The 20978-nt window shown below is 26.3% G+C and overlaps 1 long non-coding RNA gene across 1 annotated transcript; it reads right to left on the bottom strand.

The window, feature by feature from the left end:
- Positions 1-299: 299 nt before the first annotated feature.
- LOC145249062 (uncharacterized) lies at positions 300-18230 on the bottom strand. Its single transcript, XR_013863463.1, has 3 exons — positions 17971-18230; positions 1824-2042; positions 300-1067 (listed from the first exon to the last, which is right to left on the bottom strand). It is a non-coding gene; the product is annotated as an uncharacterized LOC145249062 (long non-coding RNA).
- Positions 18231-20978: the final 2748 nt, after the last annotated feature.

Below are 20978 nucleotides of genomic sequence, written 5' to 3'. Positions count from 1 at the left end.
ACTTCACAAGAATGTGTTTTTCCAATGTGTGCGTTCTCATATGGCTGACTTAATTTTATTTTTACAAGAATGAGGCTTTTTTATCTAGTGTGAATTCTCATATATGTAATTAACTCTGATGTTGCAGAACAAGAATATCTACACGCTTGACAAGAATGTTGCATTTCTCTTTCTTATTTTATTTTTCTTCAGTAGTTCTTCAATGTGTCCTTTTATGAATCACTAAATGTGATTTTTGAGAACAAGAATACAAAGATGTATTTTCTTTATGAATATCCACATGCTTGACAAGAATGTGGACTTTTTCTTTTTCGTTTTATTTTTCTTCAGTCGAAGTTCTCTTCTTTTTAATTTTCTGCCTTTGAAGATTGTAACGCTGGATATGGGGCAGCCTAACGAGCTGCCAACATTGGCCTGCTTTTTATTGAAACCAACCGAGAGCTCTTTTTAGTATACTATTAGTTCCCTTAAGTGCAATTGTCTGGATCTCTTGTGCACTTGATTCGCCTGGAATATTAGTTAGGTAGAACTTCAGGTTCTTCTTCATAAGCCCTGTGGCAGCTATGATAACTGGTATGATTGATATTTCCTTAAGATTCCAGTTTTTTTCATATCATACATGAGACTTTGGTATTTGGTCTGTTTCTCCCTTTCAGCTATGTTCAAACCTCCATCATTAGGGACACTCATTTCAACCAAGGTTGCAATTCTCTCTGACTTATTCCATATAACTATGTCAGGGTTCACAGCAAAATTTTCAAGGTAGGTGGCTGTAGGGATTACATGGTCGTAATGTATGGTATATAAGTCATTTCCAACTATTCTTTCAGGATTTATGATGTGATTTTTGAGAACAAGAATATCCACAAAATGTTTTTTCTCCAGTGTGAGTTCTTATATTGGTCATTAAAGTTTATTTATGAAAACAAAAATAAATATTCATTTTATCCAGTACCAATTTTCTCACAGATGTCACTGTAGTGTTCGAAATAAAGTAATAACTGTTTACAGCTTAATATTTAGAGATCGTGATCCTCCATTAAAACTAAGTGTTCAATCAGGAACATCTGTAAAAAATAATGAAATTCAATATTTTTAGTATTCACATTCACATATGATTTCTAACTTGACACAGAGTAAGTCGATACAAGAGTTGCTTAAGTTATTATCTAGTTGAAAAAGTATTTATTGTTTTGTTATGATTTTCATCATAGTGAGAAGAGATATATTTATATATACAATACTACAATATATATATACATGTATCTTAATGTAACATTGAAAGTAAATTACCATATGTCCATCAAAAATGTATTTATTGCGTACACGTTTTCTGCTTTCTTAAATAATTTATGTATAACTGATATATAAAAATTTATGTATAACTGATATATAGATATTTATGTATAACTGATATATAAAAATTTATGTATAACTGATATATAAAAATTTATGTATAACAGATATATAAATATTTATGTATAACTGATATATAAATATTTATGTATAACTGATATATAAAAATTTATGTATAACTGATATATAAATATTTATGTATAACTGATATATAAATATTTATGTATAACTGATATATAAATATTTATGTATAACTGATATATAAATATTTATGCATAACTGATATATAAATATTTATGCATAACTGATATATAAATATTTATGTATAACTGATATATAAAAATTTATGTATAACTGATATATAAAAAATTATGTATAACTGATATATAAATATGCAAAATTATCAAAAATATTGAAACATTTTCTTCACGTTGATTTATACCCAAAAAGACAAAATTTATTCATACGTTTTTTCTTACATAGCCGTAATGTATTGTATATAAGTCATTTCCAACTGTTCTTTCAGGTTGATGTTTTCAGGATTTGCAATGTGATTTTTGAGAACCAGCATATCCACAAGAATGTATTTTCTCCAGTGTCAGTCATTAAAGTTTATTTATGAAAACAACAGTACGCCCACACTTTAAATAGATGTCGCTGTAGTATTCCAATTTAATCAGGAACATCTGTAAAAAAATAGTGAAGTTCAGTGTTTTTAGTATTTACATTCACATATTTCTAATTTGACACAGAGTAAATCGATAAGTGTTGCTTAAATTATTATCAAATTGAAAAAATATTTGTTTTCTTATGATTTTCATCATAGTGAGAAGAGATATATTTATATATACAATACTACAATATATATATATATATATATATATGTGTATATATATATATATATATATGTATATATATATATATATATATATACTTGTATCTTAATGTAACAATGAAAGTAAATTACCATATGTTCATTCAAAATGTATTGCATACACATTTTTCTGCTTTCTTCAAGCACGTATGTATAACTGATAGATAAATATGCAAAATTATAAAATATATTTACACATTTTCTTAATGTTGCTTTGTGACACTAAATTGGTCGAAAAAATTGCCATGATATTCTATATATTTCTATATTTATATTATTCATACGTTTTTTCTTACATTTGTCGATCCCATTATGCCATCTGCCTTTGTTTGAGGGAATATATCACCTCTAATTCATCTGAACATAAAAATTATTTGTAACTACAATCGTTTAACTTATAAGTGTGTTAATGTTTCATCTGTATTTAAATATTGGTATGAACACACTTTCAGTTTAAATACATTAGCAAATAATTTCAGAACATTAGAAAGATTTCTTGAATTAAGGTGGGTTTTTTTCAGCCCTGCAAGAAGATTGCTTTGGACTGGGACTATATTTGACATCTACATTTGCATATGCATTGAGTATTGTTGCACCATATAAATTTAATTAATAAAATACTCAATTGTTTATATAGAAATAAGTGGAGACTAGGTACAAAGATACTTTATATAAGAAGCATTAACAATCACAAATATAATAGAACACAAAGGCAGCATATACCTATGTATTTTTAATCTAAAAATACAAAAAGTTATAAGAAAAACACAAGGAATTGCATATTTTGAGACACGAATTGATGGAACTTTATGATGCATTATAACGAGATAACTGAACAGTGAATTGAGGAATACAATTAGAACAACGAAACAGTTTCGACAACACGTTCTTTTGTGCCCCATCATTTGTTAGGCGTTTATGAAGACTATTGTATGAAGACTATTTCCTTCTTCACGTAATAAGAAAACACTATGATGTGCTCATTAGGTTAGACAAGGTTCCCTAACAGTTTTGAGCTGTCACTATTTTATATGCGATTTATAAGACTTCGGATATATGAATAGACTTTTACAAGAATGCAGTTTTGGCAAAGAAAGTACTAGAATATTATGATGTATTATAACAAGATAACTGAACAATTGTTTAGGTGTTGTATCAAGACTATTTCCTCTTCACATAATAATAATAATAATAATAATAATAATAATAATAATAATAATACAATATAGTTTTGAACTGCTGCAATTCATTTTGTATGTGTTTTATAAAGCGTAGGCTTCAAAGGTTTCAAATCATTAAATTAGAGGTGGATCACAAATTGCTTTCTGGAAATCAGTACATTGACAGGGGTGTTACTATAGGGGTTGCTATATTGCAAGAGGTCTATGAGACACTGTCATTATTCAACAAACATTGAGGACCCAGAAGAAGGTACTAAAATATGATAGTGAGTTATAACAATGTAACTGAACAGCAAATCATTATTAATATTGCAACCTTTCTCAACCAGTATATATATATATATATATATATATATATATATATATATATATATATATATATATATATGATTACAAATAGATAAAAGATAAATGAATAGCGACTAAAACGTGTGGATTATGATTCACGTTTTTCTCGAGATGCTTTTTAAAACAGAGGAGTGTGGTTAAGACGATTAGGCAAATCAGTTTATAAAGCATGTACATGGACATGACATTGAGATAGTTCTGACAAGCTGTTACCAATTTTACGCAGACCATGACGTTATGACGTCATAATATTATCAGTGGAATACGGATTGCTCAGTATCACGGATAACTTACTAAATGTGTAAAAAAAGGTAAAAATTCAAATGCTAAATCGACTGACCCTTAAAATGTGGTGGGGAGGAATGATGGAAAGATATTGGATAATTGTTGTTTTGCAACGGATCAATCAACACTTGTCTGGCAGAAGCAGTTTTCTGTGTCTAATCAACCTTTGTTTAAGCATTGTATCAAGACAATTTGCTATTCCCGTAATAATAATAATAATAATAATAATAATAATAATAATAATAATAATAGACTATCTATTGTGACTTGGATTAGACAGGATTACCTAATACTTTTGAGCTGTCACCATTCATTGAAGTCATTTAATTTAAAGTGAATCACAAGTTTTTAAAATAAAGATTTTGCTGCCATATTGCAAGACTGATGACCCATATTGTAATTAATTATCATCTTTATTGTTTTACAGAAACTTTAGTCAGCCATTAAATTGAGGTTATGCTACAAAGAATTGTATGCGTTTCACATATCATGTCTTAAGGAAATGCTGAAATATGCTGGAATTAAATTTATGATATAAGTTATCATGATCGTTAAGAATGGTGAATAAAACAATAGTCAATATATTTTAGCATATTTAAGACAAGTTAAAAATGTTCGTTTTTAGGCCTTTATATTTCAACAGCCTTAAAATATATGCATTAAAGGAATTATAAATTATAATAAATATTTTAGATTTTAAAATAGAAGATCACTTTCCTTTATATAATAACATAATATTAGCACCCACTTCATGACCAGTTAGTTGTTACCCAAGCATGTAATTGGTCACAGTTTCTAATTTTAGAGTTTCAAGTAGGATATCACTTTTCTATATAAACTAAACATAAATGAGAACCTACTTCATGGCCATATAGCAGTCAACCTGACATGTAATTAGTCACAGTTTCCAATTTTTGTAGCAATTAATGAGGGGAAAGCTAATATATGTTTTTGCTTCCTTACATTTCTTAAGAAGGGATAAGAACCCACATATTGTTAACTATTCTGTATTGAGTGTCCCTTTAAACTGATTTCAGCTTCTCCAACGATGGTTGAAGAAGCTCCCAGAAACCAACAGCAGAAACAGGTATATCGTTATGTATATGTTACTTGTATTATGTTCTGACATGCATGCACCAACACATATATGAATCATGGATCATAAGATTGACATTAAGGATATGAAGACAACAGTCCGTTATACAAAACAATGTACAAGCTACATTTATATGCCTATTAAGTAATAAGAAAATATAAGCATGACATAGATAACAACAACACAACATATATTAATTTGGTGCCATCCAATAACGAAAGTACGTCACAAACACAAATACGTAACAAACACACGTTACACTCATCGAACGCAGCATAGTTTTACCCTACATGTGTAAAATGTACTTTTTTGGCTTTTACATTTCAACATCTCTTAAAACATATGCACTGATGGAATTAAAAAAAAAATAAATATTTTAGATTTTAAAATAGATTACTTTCCTATATAAATTAACATAATATAAGCACCTACTTAATGGCCAGTTAGCAATCAACAAGGCATGTAATTGATAACAGTTTCTGATTCTTCTTAAAGTGGAATAAAAGCGTATGTGTTGTTAAATATTCTGCATTTTTACCAACTTATTTAATCAACAACAATATTGTTGTTAGTTTTTTAAAATGTTAATATTAAAATTCATATTTGATATTTAAAAAAGTGCCATCTTATCCATTTATTTTTATTTACATTCTATAAAAATGAAGGAAGTTTAATTTAAAATTTTAAATCTGGGGAGGGGACATTTATTTATATATTATAGTTTTTTAAAAAGAACACCCCCCACTTACTACTAACATTGGTATTATTTAGAAAGCTATTCTTAACATGAGAAGGGAGGCTTTACTAACTAATTTGTAATTTAACTTAACAATTGAAAAAAATTAAATTGGCATTTTAGAAAAAAAAAGTGGTTCAAAATCAAATATGGAACAAATGATTGTTACCAAAAAAAGTGGTTCAAAATCAAATATGGAACAAATGATTGTTACCAAAAAAAAGTGGTTCAGAATCAATTATGGAACAAATGATTGTAACCAAAAAAAGTGGTTCAAAATCAAATATGGAACAAATGATTGTTACCAAAACCAAGTGGTTCAAAATAAAATATGGAACACATGATTGTTACCAAACAAAAGTGGTTCAAAATCAAATATGGAACAAATGATTGTTACCATAAAAAAAGGTGGTTCAAAATCAAATAACAAATGATTGTTACCAAAAAAAAGTGGTTCAAAATCAAATAACAAATGATTGTTACCAAAAAAAAGTGGTTCAAAATCAAATAACAAATGATTGTTACCAAAAAAAAGTGGTTCAAAATCAAATAACAAATGATTGCTACCAAAAAAAAGTGGTTCAAAATCAAATAACAAATGATTGTTTCCAAAACAAAAAGTAGTTCAAAATCAAATAACAAATGATTGTTACCAAAAAAAGTGGTTCAAAATATAATATGGAACAAATGATTGTTACCAAAATAAAAGTGGTTCAAAATCAAATATGGAACAAATGATTGTTACCAAAAAAAAGTGGTTAAAAATCAAATATGGAACAAATGATTGTTACCAAAAAAAAGTGGTTCAAAATCAAATAACAAATGATTGTTACCAAAAAAAACTGGTTAAAAATCAAATAAAAAATGATTGTTACCAAAAAAAAGTGGTTCAAAATAAAATAACAAATGATTGTTACCAAAAAAAAGTGGTTCAAAATCAAATAACAAATGATTGTTACCAAAAAAGTGGTTCAAAATAAAATAACAAATTATTGTTACAAAAAAAAAAGTGGTTCAAAATCAAATATGGAAAAAATGATTGTTACCAAAAAAAAGTTGTTCAAAATAAAATATGGAACAAATGATTGTTACCAAAAACAAGTGGTTAAAAATTAAATATAGAACAAATGATTGTTACCAAACAAAAGTGGTTCAAAGTCAAATATGGAACAAATGATTGTTACCAAAAAAAGTGGTTCAAAATCAAATAACAAATGATTGTTACCAAAAAAAAAAAAGTGGTTCAAAATCAAATAACATGAGAAGGGAGGCTTTACTAGCTAATTTGTAATTTCACTTAACAATTGAAAAAAATTAAATTGGCATTTTAGAAAAAAAAAGTGGTTCAAAATCAAATATGGCACCAATGATTGTTACCAAAAAAAGTGGTGCAAAATAAAATATGGAACAAATGATTGTTACCAAAAAAAAGTGGTTCAAAATCAAATATGGAACAGATGTTTTTTACCAAAAAAAAGTGGTTCAAAATCAAATAACAAATGATTGTTACCAAAAAAAGTGGTTCAAAATCAAATATGGAACAAATGATTGTTACCAAAAAAAGTGGTTAAAAATCAAATATGGAACAAATGATTGTTACCAAAAAAAAGTGGTTCAAAATCAAATATGGAACAAATGATTGTTACCAAAAAAAAGTGGTTCAAAATCAAATATGGAACAAATGATTGTTACCAAAAAAAAGTGGTTCAAAATCGAATAAAAAATGATTGTTACCAAAAAAAGTGGTTCAAAATCAAATAACAAATGATTGTTACCAAAAAAAGTGGTTCAAAATCAAATATGGAACAAATGATTGTTACCAAAAAAAAGTGGTTCAAAATCAAATAACAAATGATTGTTACAAAAAAAAAGTGGTTCAAAATCAAATATGGAACAAATGATTGTTACCAAAAAAAAGTGGTTCAAAATCAAATATGGAACAAATGATTGTTACCAAAAAAGTGGTTCTAAATCAAATAACAAATGATTGTTTCCAAAAAAAGTGGTTCAAAATCAAATAACAAATGATTGTTTCCAAAAAAAAAAAGTGGTTCAAAATCAAATACCAAATGATTGTTACCAAAAAAAGTGTTTCAAAATCAAATATGGAACAAATGATTGTTACCAAAAAAAAGTGGTTCAAAATCTAATATGGAACAAATTATTGTTACCAAAAAAAAGTGGTTCAAAATCAAATAACAAATGATTGTTACCAAAAAAAAGTGGTTCAAAATCAAATATGGAACAAATGATTGTTACCAACAAAAAGTGGTTCAAAATCAAATAACAAATTATTGTTACCAAAAAAAAGTGGTTCAAAATCAAATAAAAAATGATTGTTACCAAAAAAAGTGGTTCAAAATCAAATATGGAACAAATGATTGTTACCAAAGAAAGTGGTTCAAAATCAAATAACAAATGATTGTTACAAAAAAAAAGTGGTTCAAAATCAAATAACAAATGATTGTTACCAAACAAAGTGGTTCAAAATCAAATAACAAATGATTGTTACCAAAAAAAAGTGGTTCAAAATCAAATAACCAATGATTGTTACCAAAAAAGTGGTTCAATATCAAATAACAATTTATTGTTACCAAAAAAAAGTGGTTCAAAATCAAATATGGACCAAATGTTTGTTACCAAAAAAAGTGGTTCAAAATCAAATATGGAACAAATGATTGTTACCAAAAAAAAGTGGTTCAAAATCAAATAACAAATGATTGTTACCAAAAAAAAGTGGTTCAAAATCAAATAACAAATGATTGTTACCAAAAAAAGTGGTTCAAAATCAAATAACAAATGATTGTTTCCAAAAAAAAGTGGTACAAAATCAAATAACAAATGATTGTTACCAAAAAAAGTGGTACAAAATCAAATAACAAATGATTGTTACCAAACAAAGTGGTTCAAAATCAAATAACAAATGATTGTTACCAAAAAAAGTGGTTCAAAATCAAATAACAAATGATTGTTACCAAAAAAAGTGGTTCAAAATCAAATAACAAATGATTGTTTCCAAACAAAAGTGGTACAAAATCAAATAACAAATGATTGTTACCAAACAAAGTGGTTCAAAATCAAATAACAAATGATTGTTACCAAACAAAGTGGTTCAAAATCAAATAACAAATGATTGTTACCAAACAAAGTGGTTCAAAATCAAATAACAAATGATTGTTTCCAAAAAAAAGTGGTACAAAATCAAATAACAAATGATTGTTACCAAAAAAAGTGTTTCAAAATCAAATATGGAACAAATGATTGTTACCAAAAAAAGTGGTTCAAAATCAAATATGGAACAAATGATTGTTACCAAAATAAAAGTGGTTCAAAATCAAATATGGAACAAATGATTGTTACCAAAAAAAAGTGGTTCAAAATCAAATAACAAATGATTGTTACCAAAAAACAGTGGTTCAAAATCAAATAACAAATGATTGTTACCAAAAGAAAGTGGTTCAAAATCAAATAACAAATGATTGTTACCAAAAAAAAGTGGTTCTAAATCAAATAACAAATGATTGTTACCAAACAAAGTGGTTCAAAATCAAATAACAAATGATTGTTTCCAAAAAAAAGTGGTACAAAATCAAATAACAAATGATTGTTACCAAAAAAAGTGTTTCAAAATCAAATATGGAACAAATGATTGTTACCAAAAAAAAGTGGTTCAAAATCAAATATGGAACAAATGATTGTTACCAAAAAAAAGTGGTTCAAAATCAAATATGGAACAAATTATTGTTACCAAAAAAAGTGGTTAAAAATAAAATAACAAATGATTGTTACAAAAAAAAGTGGTTCAAAATCAAATAACAAATGATTGTTACCAAAAAAAAAGTGGTTCAAAATCAAATAACAAATGATTGTTTCCAAAAAAAAAGTGGTTCAAAATCAAATAACAAATGATTGTTACCAAAAAAAGTGGTTCAAAATCAAATATGGAACAAATGATTGTTACCAAAAAAAGTGGTTCAAAATCAAATAACAAATGATTGTTACCAAAAAAAGTGGTTCAAAATAAAATATGGAACAAATGATTGTTACCAAAAAAAGTGGTTCAAAATCAAATAACAAATGATTGTTACAAAAAAAGTGGTTCAAAATCAAATAACAAATGATTGTTACCAAAAAAAAAAGTGGTTCAAAATCAAATATTGAACAAATGATTGTTACAAAAAAAAAGTGGTTCAAAATCAAATATGGAACAAATGATTGTTACCAAAAAAAAGTGGTTCAAAATCAAATAAAAATGATTGTTACAAAAAAAAGTTGTTCAAAATCAAATAACAAATGATTGTTACCAAAAAACAGTGGTTCAAAATCAAATAACAAATGATTGTTACCAAAAAAAAAAGTGGTTCAAAATCAAATAACAAATGATTCTTACCAAAAAAAAGTGGTTCAAAATCAAATAAAAAATGATTGTTACCAAAAAAAGTGGTTCAAAATCAAATATTGAACAAATGATTGTTACCAAAAAAGTGGTTCAAAATCAAATATGGAACAAATGATTGTTACCAAAAAGTGGTTCAAAATCAAATAACAAATGATTGTTACCAAAAAAAAAGTGGTTCAAAATCAAATAACAAATGATTGTTATCCGAAAAAAAGTGGTTCAAAATCAAATATGGAACAAATGATTGTTACCAAAAAAAGTGGTTCAAAATCAAATAACAAATGATTGTTACCAAAAAAGTGGTTCTAAATCAAATAACAAATGATTGTTACAAAAAAAAGTGGTTCAAAATCAAATAAAAAATGATTGTTTCCAAAAAAAAAAGTGGTTCAAAATAAAATAACATGAGAAGGGAGGCTTTACTAACTAATTTGTAATTTCACTTAACAATTGAAAAAAATTAAATTGGCATTTTAGAAAAAAAATGTGGTTCAAAATCAAATATGGAACAAATGATTGTTACCAAAAAAAGTGGTTCAAAATCAAATAACAAATGATTGTTACCAAAAAAAGTGGTTCAAAATCAAATAACAAATGATTGTTTCCAAAAAAAAGTGGTACAAAATCAAATAACAAATGATTGTTACCAAACAAAGTGGTTCAAAATCAAATAACAAATGATTGTTACCAAACAAAGTGGTTCAAAATCAAATAACAAATGATTGTTACCAAACAAAGTGGTTCAAAATCAAATAACAAATGATTGTTTCCAAAAAAAAGTGGTACAAAATCAAATAACAAATGATTGTTACCAAAAAAAGTGTTTCAAAATCAAATATGGAACAAATGATTGTTACCAAAAAAAAGTGGTTCAAAATCAAATATGGAACAAATGATTGTTACCAAAATAAAAGTGGTTCAAAATCAAATATGGAACAAATGATTGTTACCAAAAAAAAAGTGGTTAAAAATCAAATATGGAACAAATGATTGTTACCAAAAAAAAGTGGTTCAAAATCAAATAACAAATGATTGTTACCAAAAAACAGTGGTTCAAAATCAAATAACAAATGATTGTTACCAAAAGAAAGTGGTTCAAAATCAAATAACAAATGATTGTTACCAAAAAAAAGTGGTTCAAAATCAAATAACAAATGATTGTTACCAAACAAAGTGGTTCAAAATCAAATAACAAATGATTGTTTCCAAAAAAAAGTGGTACAAAATCAAATAACAAATGATTGTTACCAAAAAAAGTGTTTCAAAATCAAATATGGAACAAATGATTGTTACCAAAAAAAAGTGGTTCAAAATCAAATATGGAACAAATGATTGTTACAAAAAAAAAGTGGTTCAAAATCAAATATGGAACAAATTATTGTTACCAAAAAAAGTGGTTAAAAATAAAATAACAAATGATTGTTACAAAAAAAGTGGTTCAAAATCAAATAACAAATGATTGTTACCAAAAAAAAAGTGGTTCAAAATCAAATAACAAATGATTGTTTCCAAAAAAAAAGTGGTTCAAAATCAAATAACAAATGATTGTTACCAAAAAAAGTGGTTCAAAATCAAATATGGAACAAATGATTGTTATCAAAAAAAGTGGTTCAAAATAAAATAACAAATGATTGTTACCAAAAAAAGTGGTTCAAAATAAAATATGGAACAAATGATTGTTACCAAAAAAAGTGGTTCAAAATCAAATAACAAATGATTGTTACAAAAAAAGTGGTTCAAAATCAAATAACAAATGATTGTTACCAAAAAAAAAAGTGGTTCAAAATCAAATATTGAACAAATGATTGTTACAAAAAAAAAGTGGTTCAAAATCAAATATGGAACAAATGATTGTTACCAAAAAAAAGTGGTTCAAAATCAAATAAAAATGATTGTTACAAAAAAAAGTTGTTCAAAATCAAATAACAAATGATTGTTACCAAAAAACAGTGGTTCAAAATCAAATAACAAATGATTGTTACCAAAAAAAAAAGTGGTTCAAAATCAAATAACAAATGATTCTTACCAAAAAAAAGTGGTTCAAAATCAAATAAAAAATGATTGTTACCAAAAAAAGTGGTTCAAAATCAAATATTGAACAAATGATTGTTACCAAAAAAAGTGGTTCAAAATCAAATATGGAACAAATGATTGTTACCAAAAAGTGGTTCAAAATCAAATAACAAATGATTGTTACCAAAAAAAAAGTGGTTCAAAATCAAATAACAAATGATTGTTATCCGAAAAAAAGTGGTTCAAAATCAATATGGAACAAATGATTGTTACCAAAAAAAGTGGTTCAAAATCAAATAACAAATGATTGTTACCAAAAAAAGTGGTTCAAAATCAAATAACAAATGATTGTTACCAAAAAAAGTGGTTCTAAATCAAATAACAAATGATTGTTACAAAAAAAAAGTGGTTCAAAATCAAATAACAAATGATTGTTTCCAAAAAAAAAAGTGGTTCAAAATCAAATAACATGAGAAGGGAGGCTTTACTAACTAATTTGTAATTTCACTTAACAATTGAAAAAAATTAAATTGGCATTTTAGAAAAAAAAAGTGGTTCAAAATCAAATATGGAACAAATGATTGTTACCAAAAAAAGTGGTTCAAAATCAAATAACAAATGATTGTTTCCAAAAAAAAGTGGTACAAAATCAAATAACAAATGATTGTTACCAAACAAAGTGGTTCAAAATCAAATAACAAATGATTGTTACCAAACAAAGTGGTTCAAAATCAAATAACAAATGATTGTTACAAAACAAAGTGGTTCAAAATCAAATAACAAATGATTGTTTCCAAAAAAAAGTGGTACAAAATAAAATAACAAATGATTGTTACCAAAAAAAGTGTTTCAAAATCAAATATGGAACAAATGATTGTTACAAAAAAAAAGTGGTTCAAAATCAAATATGGAACAAATGATTGTTACCAAAATAAAAGTGGTTCAAAATCAAATATGGAACAAATGATTGTTACCAAAAAAAAAGTGGTTCAAAATCAAATATGGAACAAATGATTGTTACCAAAAAAAAGTGGTTCAAAATCAAATAACAAATGATTGTTACCAAAAAAAAGTGGTTCAAAATCAAATAACAAATGATTGTTACCAAAAGAAAGTGGTTCAAAATCAAATAACAAATGATTGTTACCAAAAAAAAGTGGTTCAAAATCAAATAACAAATGATTGTTACCAAACAAAGTGGTTCAAAATCAAATAACAAATGATTGTTTCCAAAAAAAAGTGGTACAAAATCAAATAACAAATGATTGTTACCAAAAAAAGTGTTTCAAAATCAAATATGGAACAAATGATTGTTACCAAAAAAAAGTGGTTCAAAATCAAATATGGAACAAATGATTGTTACCAAAAAAAAGTGGTTCAAAATCAAATATGGAACAAATTATTGTTACCAAAAAAAGTGGTTCAAAATAAAATAACAAATGATTGTTACAAAAAAAAGTGGTTCAAAATCAAATAACAAATGATTGTTACCAAAAAAAAAGTGGTTCAAAATCAAATAACAAATGATTGTTACCAAAAAAAAAAGTGGTTCAAAATCAAATAACAAATGATTGTTACCAAAAAAAGTGGTTCAAAATCAAATATGGAACAAATGATTGTTACCAAAAAAAGTGGTTCAAAATCAAATAACAAATGATTGTTACCAAAAAAAGTGGTTCAAAATAAAATGTGGAACAAATGATTGTTACCAAAAAAAGTGGTTCAAAATCAAATAACAAATGATTGTTACAAAAAAAGTGGTTCAAAATCAAATAACAAATGATTGTTACCAAAAAAAAAAGTGGTTCAAAATCAAATATTGAACAAATGATTGTTACAAAAAAAAAGTGGTTCAAAATCAAATATGGAACAAATGATTGTTACCAAAAAAAAGTGGTTCAAAATCAAATAAAAATGATTGTTACAAAAAAAAGTTGTTCAAAATCAAATAACAAATGATTGTTACCAAAAAACAGTGGTTCAAAATCAAATAACAAATGATTGTTACCAAAAAAAAAAGTGGTTAAAAATCAAATAACAAATGATTCTTACCAAAAAAAAAGTGGTTCAAAATCAAATAAAAAATGATTGTTACCAAAAAAAGTGGTTCAAAATCAAATATTGAACAAATGATTGTTACCAAAAAAAGTGGTTCAAAATCAAATATGGAACAAATGATTGTTACCAAAAAGTGGTTCAAAATCAAATAACAAATGATTGTTACCAAAAAAAAAGTGGTTCAAAATCAAATAACAAATGATTGTTATCCGAAAAAAAGTGGTTCAAAATCAAATATGGAACAAATGATTGTTACCAAAAAAAGTGGTTCAAAATCAAATAACAAATGATTGTTACCAAAAAAAGTGGTTCAAAAATCAAATAACAAATGATTGTTACCAAAAAAAGTGGTTCTAAATCAAATAACAAATGATTGTTACAAAAAAAAAGTGGTTCAAAATCAAATAACAAATGATTGTTTCCAAAAAAAAAAGTTGTTCAAAATCAAATAACATGAGAAGGGAGGCTTTACTAACTAATTTGTAATTTCACTTAACAATTGAAAAAAATTAAATTGGCATTTTAGAAAAAAAAAGTGGTTCAAAATCAAATATGGAACAAATGATTGTTACCAAAAAAAGTGGTTCAAAATCAAATATGGAACAAATGATTGTTACCAAAACAAAAGTGGTTCAAAATCAAATATGGAACAAATGATTGTTACAAAAAAAAAGTGGTTCAAAAATCAAATATGGAACAAATGATTGTTACCAAAAAAAGTGGTTCAAAATCAAATATGGAACAGATGTTTTTTACCAAACAAAAGTGGTTCAAAATCAAATAACAAATGATTGTTACAAAAAAAAGTGGTTCAAAATCAAATAACAAATGATTGTTACCAAAAAAAATGTGGTTCAAAATCAAATAACAAATGATTGTTACCCAAAAAAAAGTGGTTCAAAATCAAATATGGAACAAATGATTGTTACCAAAAAAAGTGGTTCAAAATCAAATAACAAATGATTGTTACCAAAAAAAAAGTGGTTCAAAATCAAATAACAAATGATTGTTACCAAAAAAAACTGGTTCAAAATCAAATAACAAATGATTGTTACAAAAAAAAGTGGTTCAAAATCAAATAACAAATGATTGTTACCAAAAAAAGTGGTTCAAAATCAAATAACAAATGATTGTTACCAAAAAAAAAGTGGTTCAAAATCAAATAACAAATGATTGTTACCAAACAAAGTGGTTCAAAATCAAATAACAAATGATTGTTACCCAAAAAAAAGTGGTTAAAAGTCAAATATGGAACAAATGATTGTTACCAAAAAAAGTGGTTCAAAATCAAATAACAAATGATTGTTACCAAAAAAAAGTGGTTCAAAGTCAAATATGGAACAAATGATTGTTACCAAAAAAAGTGGTTCAAAATCAAATAACAAATGATTGTTACCCAAAAAAAAAGTGGTTCAAAATCAAATAACAAATGATTGTTACCCAAAAAAAAGTGGTTCAAAGTCAAATATGGAACAAATGATTGTTACAAAAAAAAGTGGTTCAAAATCAAATAACAAATGATTGTTACCAAAAAAAGTGGTTCAAAATCAAATAACAAATGATTGTTACCAAAAAAAAGTGGTTCAAAATCAAATAACAAATGATTGTTACCAAAAAAAGTGGTTCAAAATCAAATAACAAATGATTGTTACCCAAAAAAAAGTGGTTCAAAGTCAAATATGGAACAAATGATTGTTACCAAAAAAAGTGGTTCAAAATCAAATAACAAATGATTGTTACCAAAAAAAAGTGGTTCAAAGTCAAATATGGAACAAATGATTGTTACCAAAAAAAGTGGTTCAAAATCAAATAACAAATGATTGTTACCCAAAAAAAAGTGGTTCAAAGTCAAATATGGAACAAATGATTGTTACCAAAAAAAGTGGTTCAAAATCAAATAACAAATGATTGTTACCAAAAAAAAAGTGGTTCAAAATCAAATAACAAATGATTGTTACCAAAAAAAACTGGTTCAAAATCAAATAACAAATGATTGTTACCAAAAAAAAACTGGTTCAAAATCAAATAACAAATGATTGTTACAAAAAGAAGTGGTTCAAAATCAAATAACAAATGATTGTTACCAAAAAAAAGTGGTTCAAAATCAAATAACAAATGATTGTTACCAATAAAATAGTGGTTCAAAATCAAATAACAAATGATTGTTACAAAAAAAAACTGGTTAAAAATCAAATAACAAATGATTGTAACCAAAAAAAAAGTGGTTCAAAATCAAATAACAAATGATTGTTACCAAAAGCAACCTAAGTAAATTGTATACCTACTTTGATCAGCTTGTTTTGGGATTCAAATTATTTGGAAGGGTTTATTTACTTTAAAAAAATCATACCGAGTCTTAGGTAAGAATTAGAAAAATTGGCAGATATAAAGCAATCATCTAGGAAGTTCTGATAATCATTCAAAAATCGATAATTAAACAAAACACTGGTAGAAAACCACCAAATAAATGTCACAATGAAACTTTTTTTTTGTTCAACGATTTTGAAGGGATCATTAGTTTCTTAAATTATTGATTGGAAGTACAATATAGTTAGAAGTAAATAAACCCTTCAATATAAGTTAAAACACAGAACAAGGTGATCCAAGTAGGTAGAAGAGTTACTTATGTTGCTTTCCGTAACAATCATTGGTTATATATTTGATTTTGGACAACTTTTTCGTTTTTTTTTAAAGATTTTTTAAGATTGGAAGTACAAAATAGTTAACACACATGGGATATAATCCTCATCCAAAAGAAATATAAGAATGCAAACCCTAATATGAGCATCTACTCTTCCCGTCCAACACAAAAAATGAAAATTGCAAACAACTGCTATTATTGATTGCTAACTGGCCATGAAGTGGGTGCTTTTTCTTACATTAAATTTATTTACGAAAGTGATTCCTCAACCTAAAATTTGAAATAGTTTTTGATTCTTTTTGCGGATATTTTAAAGTCTGTTGAAACATAGTAGACAAAATAAAGTCAATTTTTATTTTATTTTGTAAGGAGTAAACTACGTTTGGTTACATTATAAAGTTTTACAACTAATGTTCTATATTAAGCTTTTCCTAATTGTTGACGGCCAATGAATAGGTCTCCTAAAATGTTAAATATTGGACAAAACATAAGAAATCAAAAGAAATTCTCCAAAGACATAATAGGTAATATGGACAGATAACAATATTTTTGACAAAAATCTAAATGTCAGATTAAATAATATAATTCTAGGAGATTTTTGGTACTTGTTTAAGATAGAAGCGATGTATCGATTTTTAACAACATGTCGTTTTTAGGAAATACATTATTACCTACTAAACTGTAATACCTAAAAGAGTAATATTTTTTTTTAAATTACGAAAATAAATCAAGTAAAAAATCATTTATAGGTAAAAGTAACTTTTTACGAGAATTGGGTAAAATTGTATATTTCTTAGACGTCATAGGGTAGACAATGAAGATTTAACAAACTCGGAACGCAAAGTTTAGATTTAACTAACAGCTGTAATCTATTGTGATGGACTTTTTTTTTTTACTAAAAATACAATAAAAGTTGTTCAATAAATTTTTAATGTCTAAAATTATTTAAAAAGTAAAAATAATAATAAAAAAAAACAACTTACTTTTCATTTCAGGAATTCAACAGAAAAAAAATGTGGATGAGTTCTTTTATTTTTTCTTTTCAGAAAATTTGTTAGGATTTCTTTAGTAAATCGATACAACTTTTGCTTTTTGTGTTCAGTTCATTAAGAAATAAAATATATGAAAACATAAAAGAATCAAAATTAAAAGATGAAAAACACGATTTAAACGTGAAATTATTTAAAATAAAACTCAACCGCTAAAGAACAATTAATTAAAGTCATTTTAAAACGGTGTAATCATTATTTTGTTCCCCGTGTAAAAATGTCTGTTTTTTTGTGACGTATTGTTTTCCTATCAAGTTTAGATTATATATGTCAACACTAAAGGTTTATTTTGTAAAAGTCATTTTTTAAATACAATTTAAAAAATAATAATAAAAACGGGAAAAGCCATATTCTTATCAAGTGTTAGCTCCAGGAGGAGTTAGCTCCCTCGATCTCTTAAAATTAAAAAAAAAAAAATAATAATAAAAACGCGAAAAGCCATATTCTTATCAATTGTTAGCTCAAGGAGGAGTTAGCTCACTCGATCTCTTAAAATTAAAATAATAATAATAATAAAAACGGGAAAATCAATATTCTTATCAAGTGTTAGCTCCAGGAGGAGTTAGCTCCCTTGATCTCTTAAAATTAAATAAATAATAATAATAAAAACGGGAAACGCCATATTCTTATCAAGTGTTAGCTCCAGGACGAGTTAGCTCCCTTGATCTCTTAAAATTAAAAAAAAAATAAAGATAAAAACGGAAAAGCCATATTCTTATCAAGTGTTAGCTCCAGTAGGAGTTAGCTCCCTTGATCTCTTAAAATTAAAAACATAATAATAATAAAAACGGGACAAGCCATATTCTTATCAAGTGTTAGCTCCAGGAGGAGTTAGCTCCCTTGATTTCTTAAAATTAAATAAAAATAAAAATAATCAAAACGGGAAAAGCCATATTCTTATCAAGTGTTAGCTCCAGAAGGAGTTAACTCCCTTGATCTCTTAAAATTAAATAAAAATAATAATAATAATAATAATAAAAACGGGAAAAGCAATATTCTTATCAAGTGTTAGCTTCAGGAGGAGGTAGCTCCCTTGATCTCATAAAATTAAATAAAAATAATAATAATAAAAACGGGAAAAGCCATATTCTTATCAAGTGTTAGCTCCAGAAGGAGTTAGCTCCCTCGATCTCTTAAAATTAAATAAAAATAAAAATAATCAAAACGGGAAAAGCCATATTCTTATCAAGTGTTAGTTCCAGGACGAGTTAGCTCCCTTGATCTCTTAAAATTAAATAAAAATAATAATAAAAACGGGAAAAGCCATATTCTTATCAAGTGTTAGCTCCAGGAGGAGGTAGCTCCCTTGATCTCTTAAAATTAAATAAAAATAATAATAAAAACGGGAAAAGCCATATTCTTATCAAGTGTTAGCTCCAGGAGAAGGTAGCTCCCTCGATCTCTTAAAATTAAATAAAAATAAAAATAATCAAAACGGGAAAAGCTATATTCTTATCAAGTGTTAGTTCCAGGAGGAGTTAGCTCCCTTGATCTCTTAAAATAAAATAAAAATAAAAATAATAAAAACGGGACAAGCCATATTCTTATCAAGTGTTAGCTCCAGGAGGAGGTAGCTCCCTTGATCTCTTAAAATTAAATAAAAATAATAATAAAAACGGAAAAGCCATATTCTTATCAAGTGTTAGCTCCAGGAGAAGGTAGCTCCCTCGATCTCTTAAAATTAAATAAAAATAAAAATAATCAAAACGGGAAAAGCCATATTCTTATCAAGTGTTAGTTCCAGGAGGAGTTAGCTCCCTTGATCTCTTAAAATTAAATAAAAATAAAAATAATAAAAACGGGACAAGCCATATTCTTATCAAGTGTTAGCTCTAGGAGGAGTTAGCTCCCTTGATCTCTTAAAATTAAATAAAAATAATAATAAAAACGGGAAAAGCCATATTCTTATCAAGTGTTAGTTCCAGGAGGAGGTAGTTCCCTTGATCTCTTAAAATTAAATAAAAATAATAATAAAAACGGAAAAGCCATATTCTTATCAAGTGTTAGTTCCAGGAGGAGTTAGCTCCCTTGATCTCTTAAAATTAAAAAAAAATAATAATAAAAACGGAAAAGCCATATTCTTATCAAGTGTTAGTTCCAGGAGGAGGTAGCTCCCTTGATCTCTTAAAATTAAATAAAAATAATAATAAAAACGGAAAAGCCATATTCTTATCAAGTGTTAGCTCCAGGAGGAGGTAGCTCCCTTGATCTCTTAAAATTAAATAAAAATAATAATAAAAACGGAAAAGCCATATTCTTATCAAGTGTTAGCTCCAGGAGGAGGTAGCTCCCTTGATCTCTTAAAATTAAATAAAAATAATAATAAAAACGGAAAAGCCATATTCTTATCAAGTGTTAGTTCCAGGAGGAGGTAGCTCCCTTGATCTCTTAAAATTAAATAAAAATAATAATAAAAACGGGAAAAGCCATATTCTTATCAAGTGTTAGCTCCAGAAGGAGTTAGCTCCCTTGATCTCTTAAAATTAAATAAAAATAATAATAAAAACGGGAAAAGCCATATTCTTATCAAGTGTTAGTTCCAGGAGGAGGTAGCTCCCTTGATCTCTTAAAATTAAATAAAAATAATAATAAAAACGGAAAAGCCATATTCTTATCAAGTGTTAGTTCCAGGAGGAGTTAGCTCCCTTGATCTCTTAAAATTAAAAAAAATAATAATAAAAACGGACAAGCCATATTCTTATCAAGTGTTAGTTCCAGGAGGAGGTAGCTCCCTTGATCTCTTAAAATTAAAAAAAAATAATAATAAAAACGGAAAAGCCATATTCTCATCAAGTGTTAGTTCCAGGAGGAGGTAGCTCCCTTGATCTCTTAAAATTAAATAAAAATAATAATAAAAACGGAAAAGCCATATTCTTATCAAGTGTTAGCTCCAGGAGGAGGTAGCTCCCTTGATCTCTTAAAATTAAATAAAAATAATAATA

Source organism: Euprymna scolopes, chromosome 27, assembly GCF_053919585.1.
Source record: "Euprymna scolopes isolate OS-2025 chromosome 27, ASM5391958v1, whole genome shotgun sequence".
NCBI lineage: Eukaryota > Metazoa > Mollusca > Cephalopoda > Sepiida > Sepiolidae > Euprymna > Euprymna scolopes.
The sequence above is the reverse complement of the archived record's forward strand: the minus strand, read 5'-3'. Positions and strand labels throughout refer to the sequence as shown.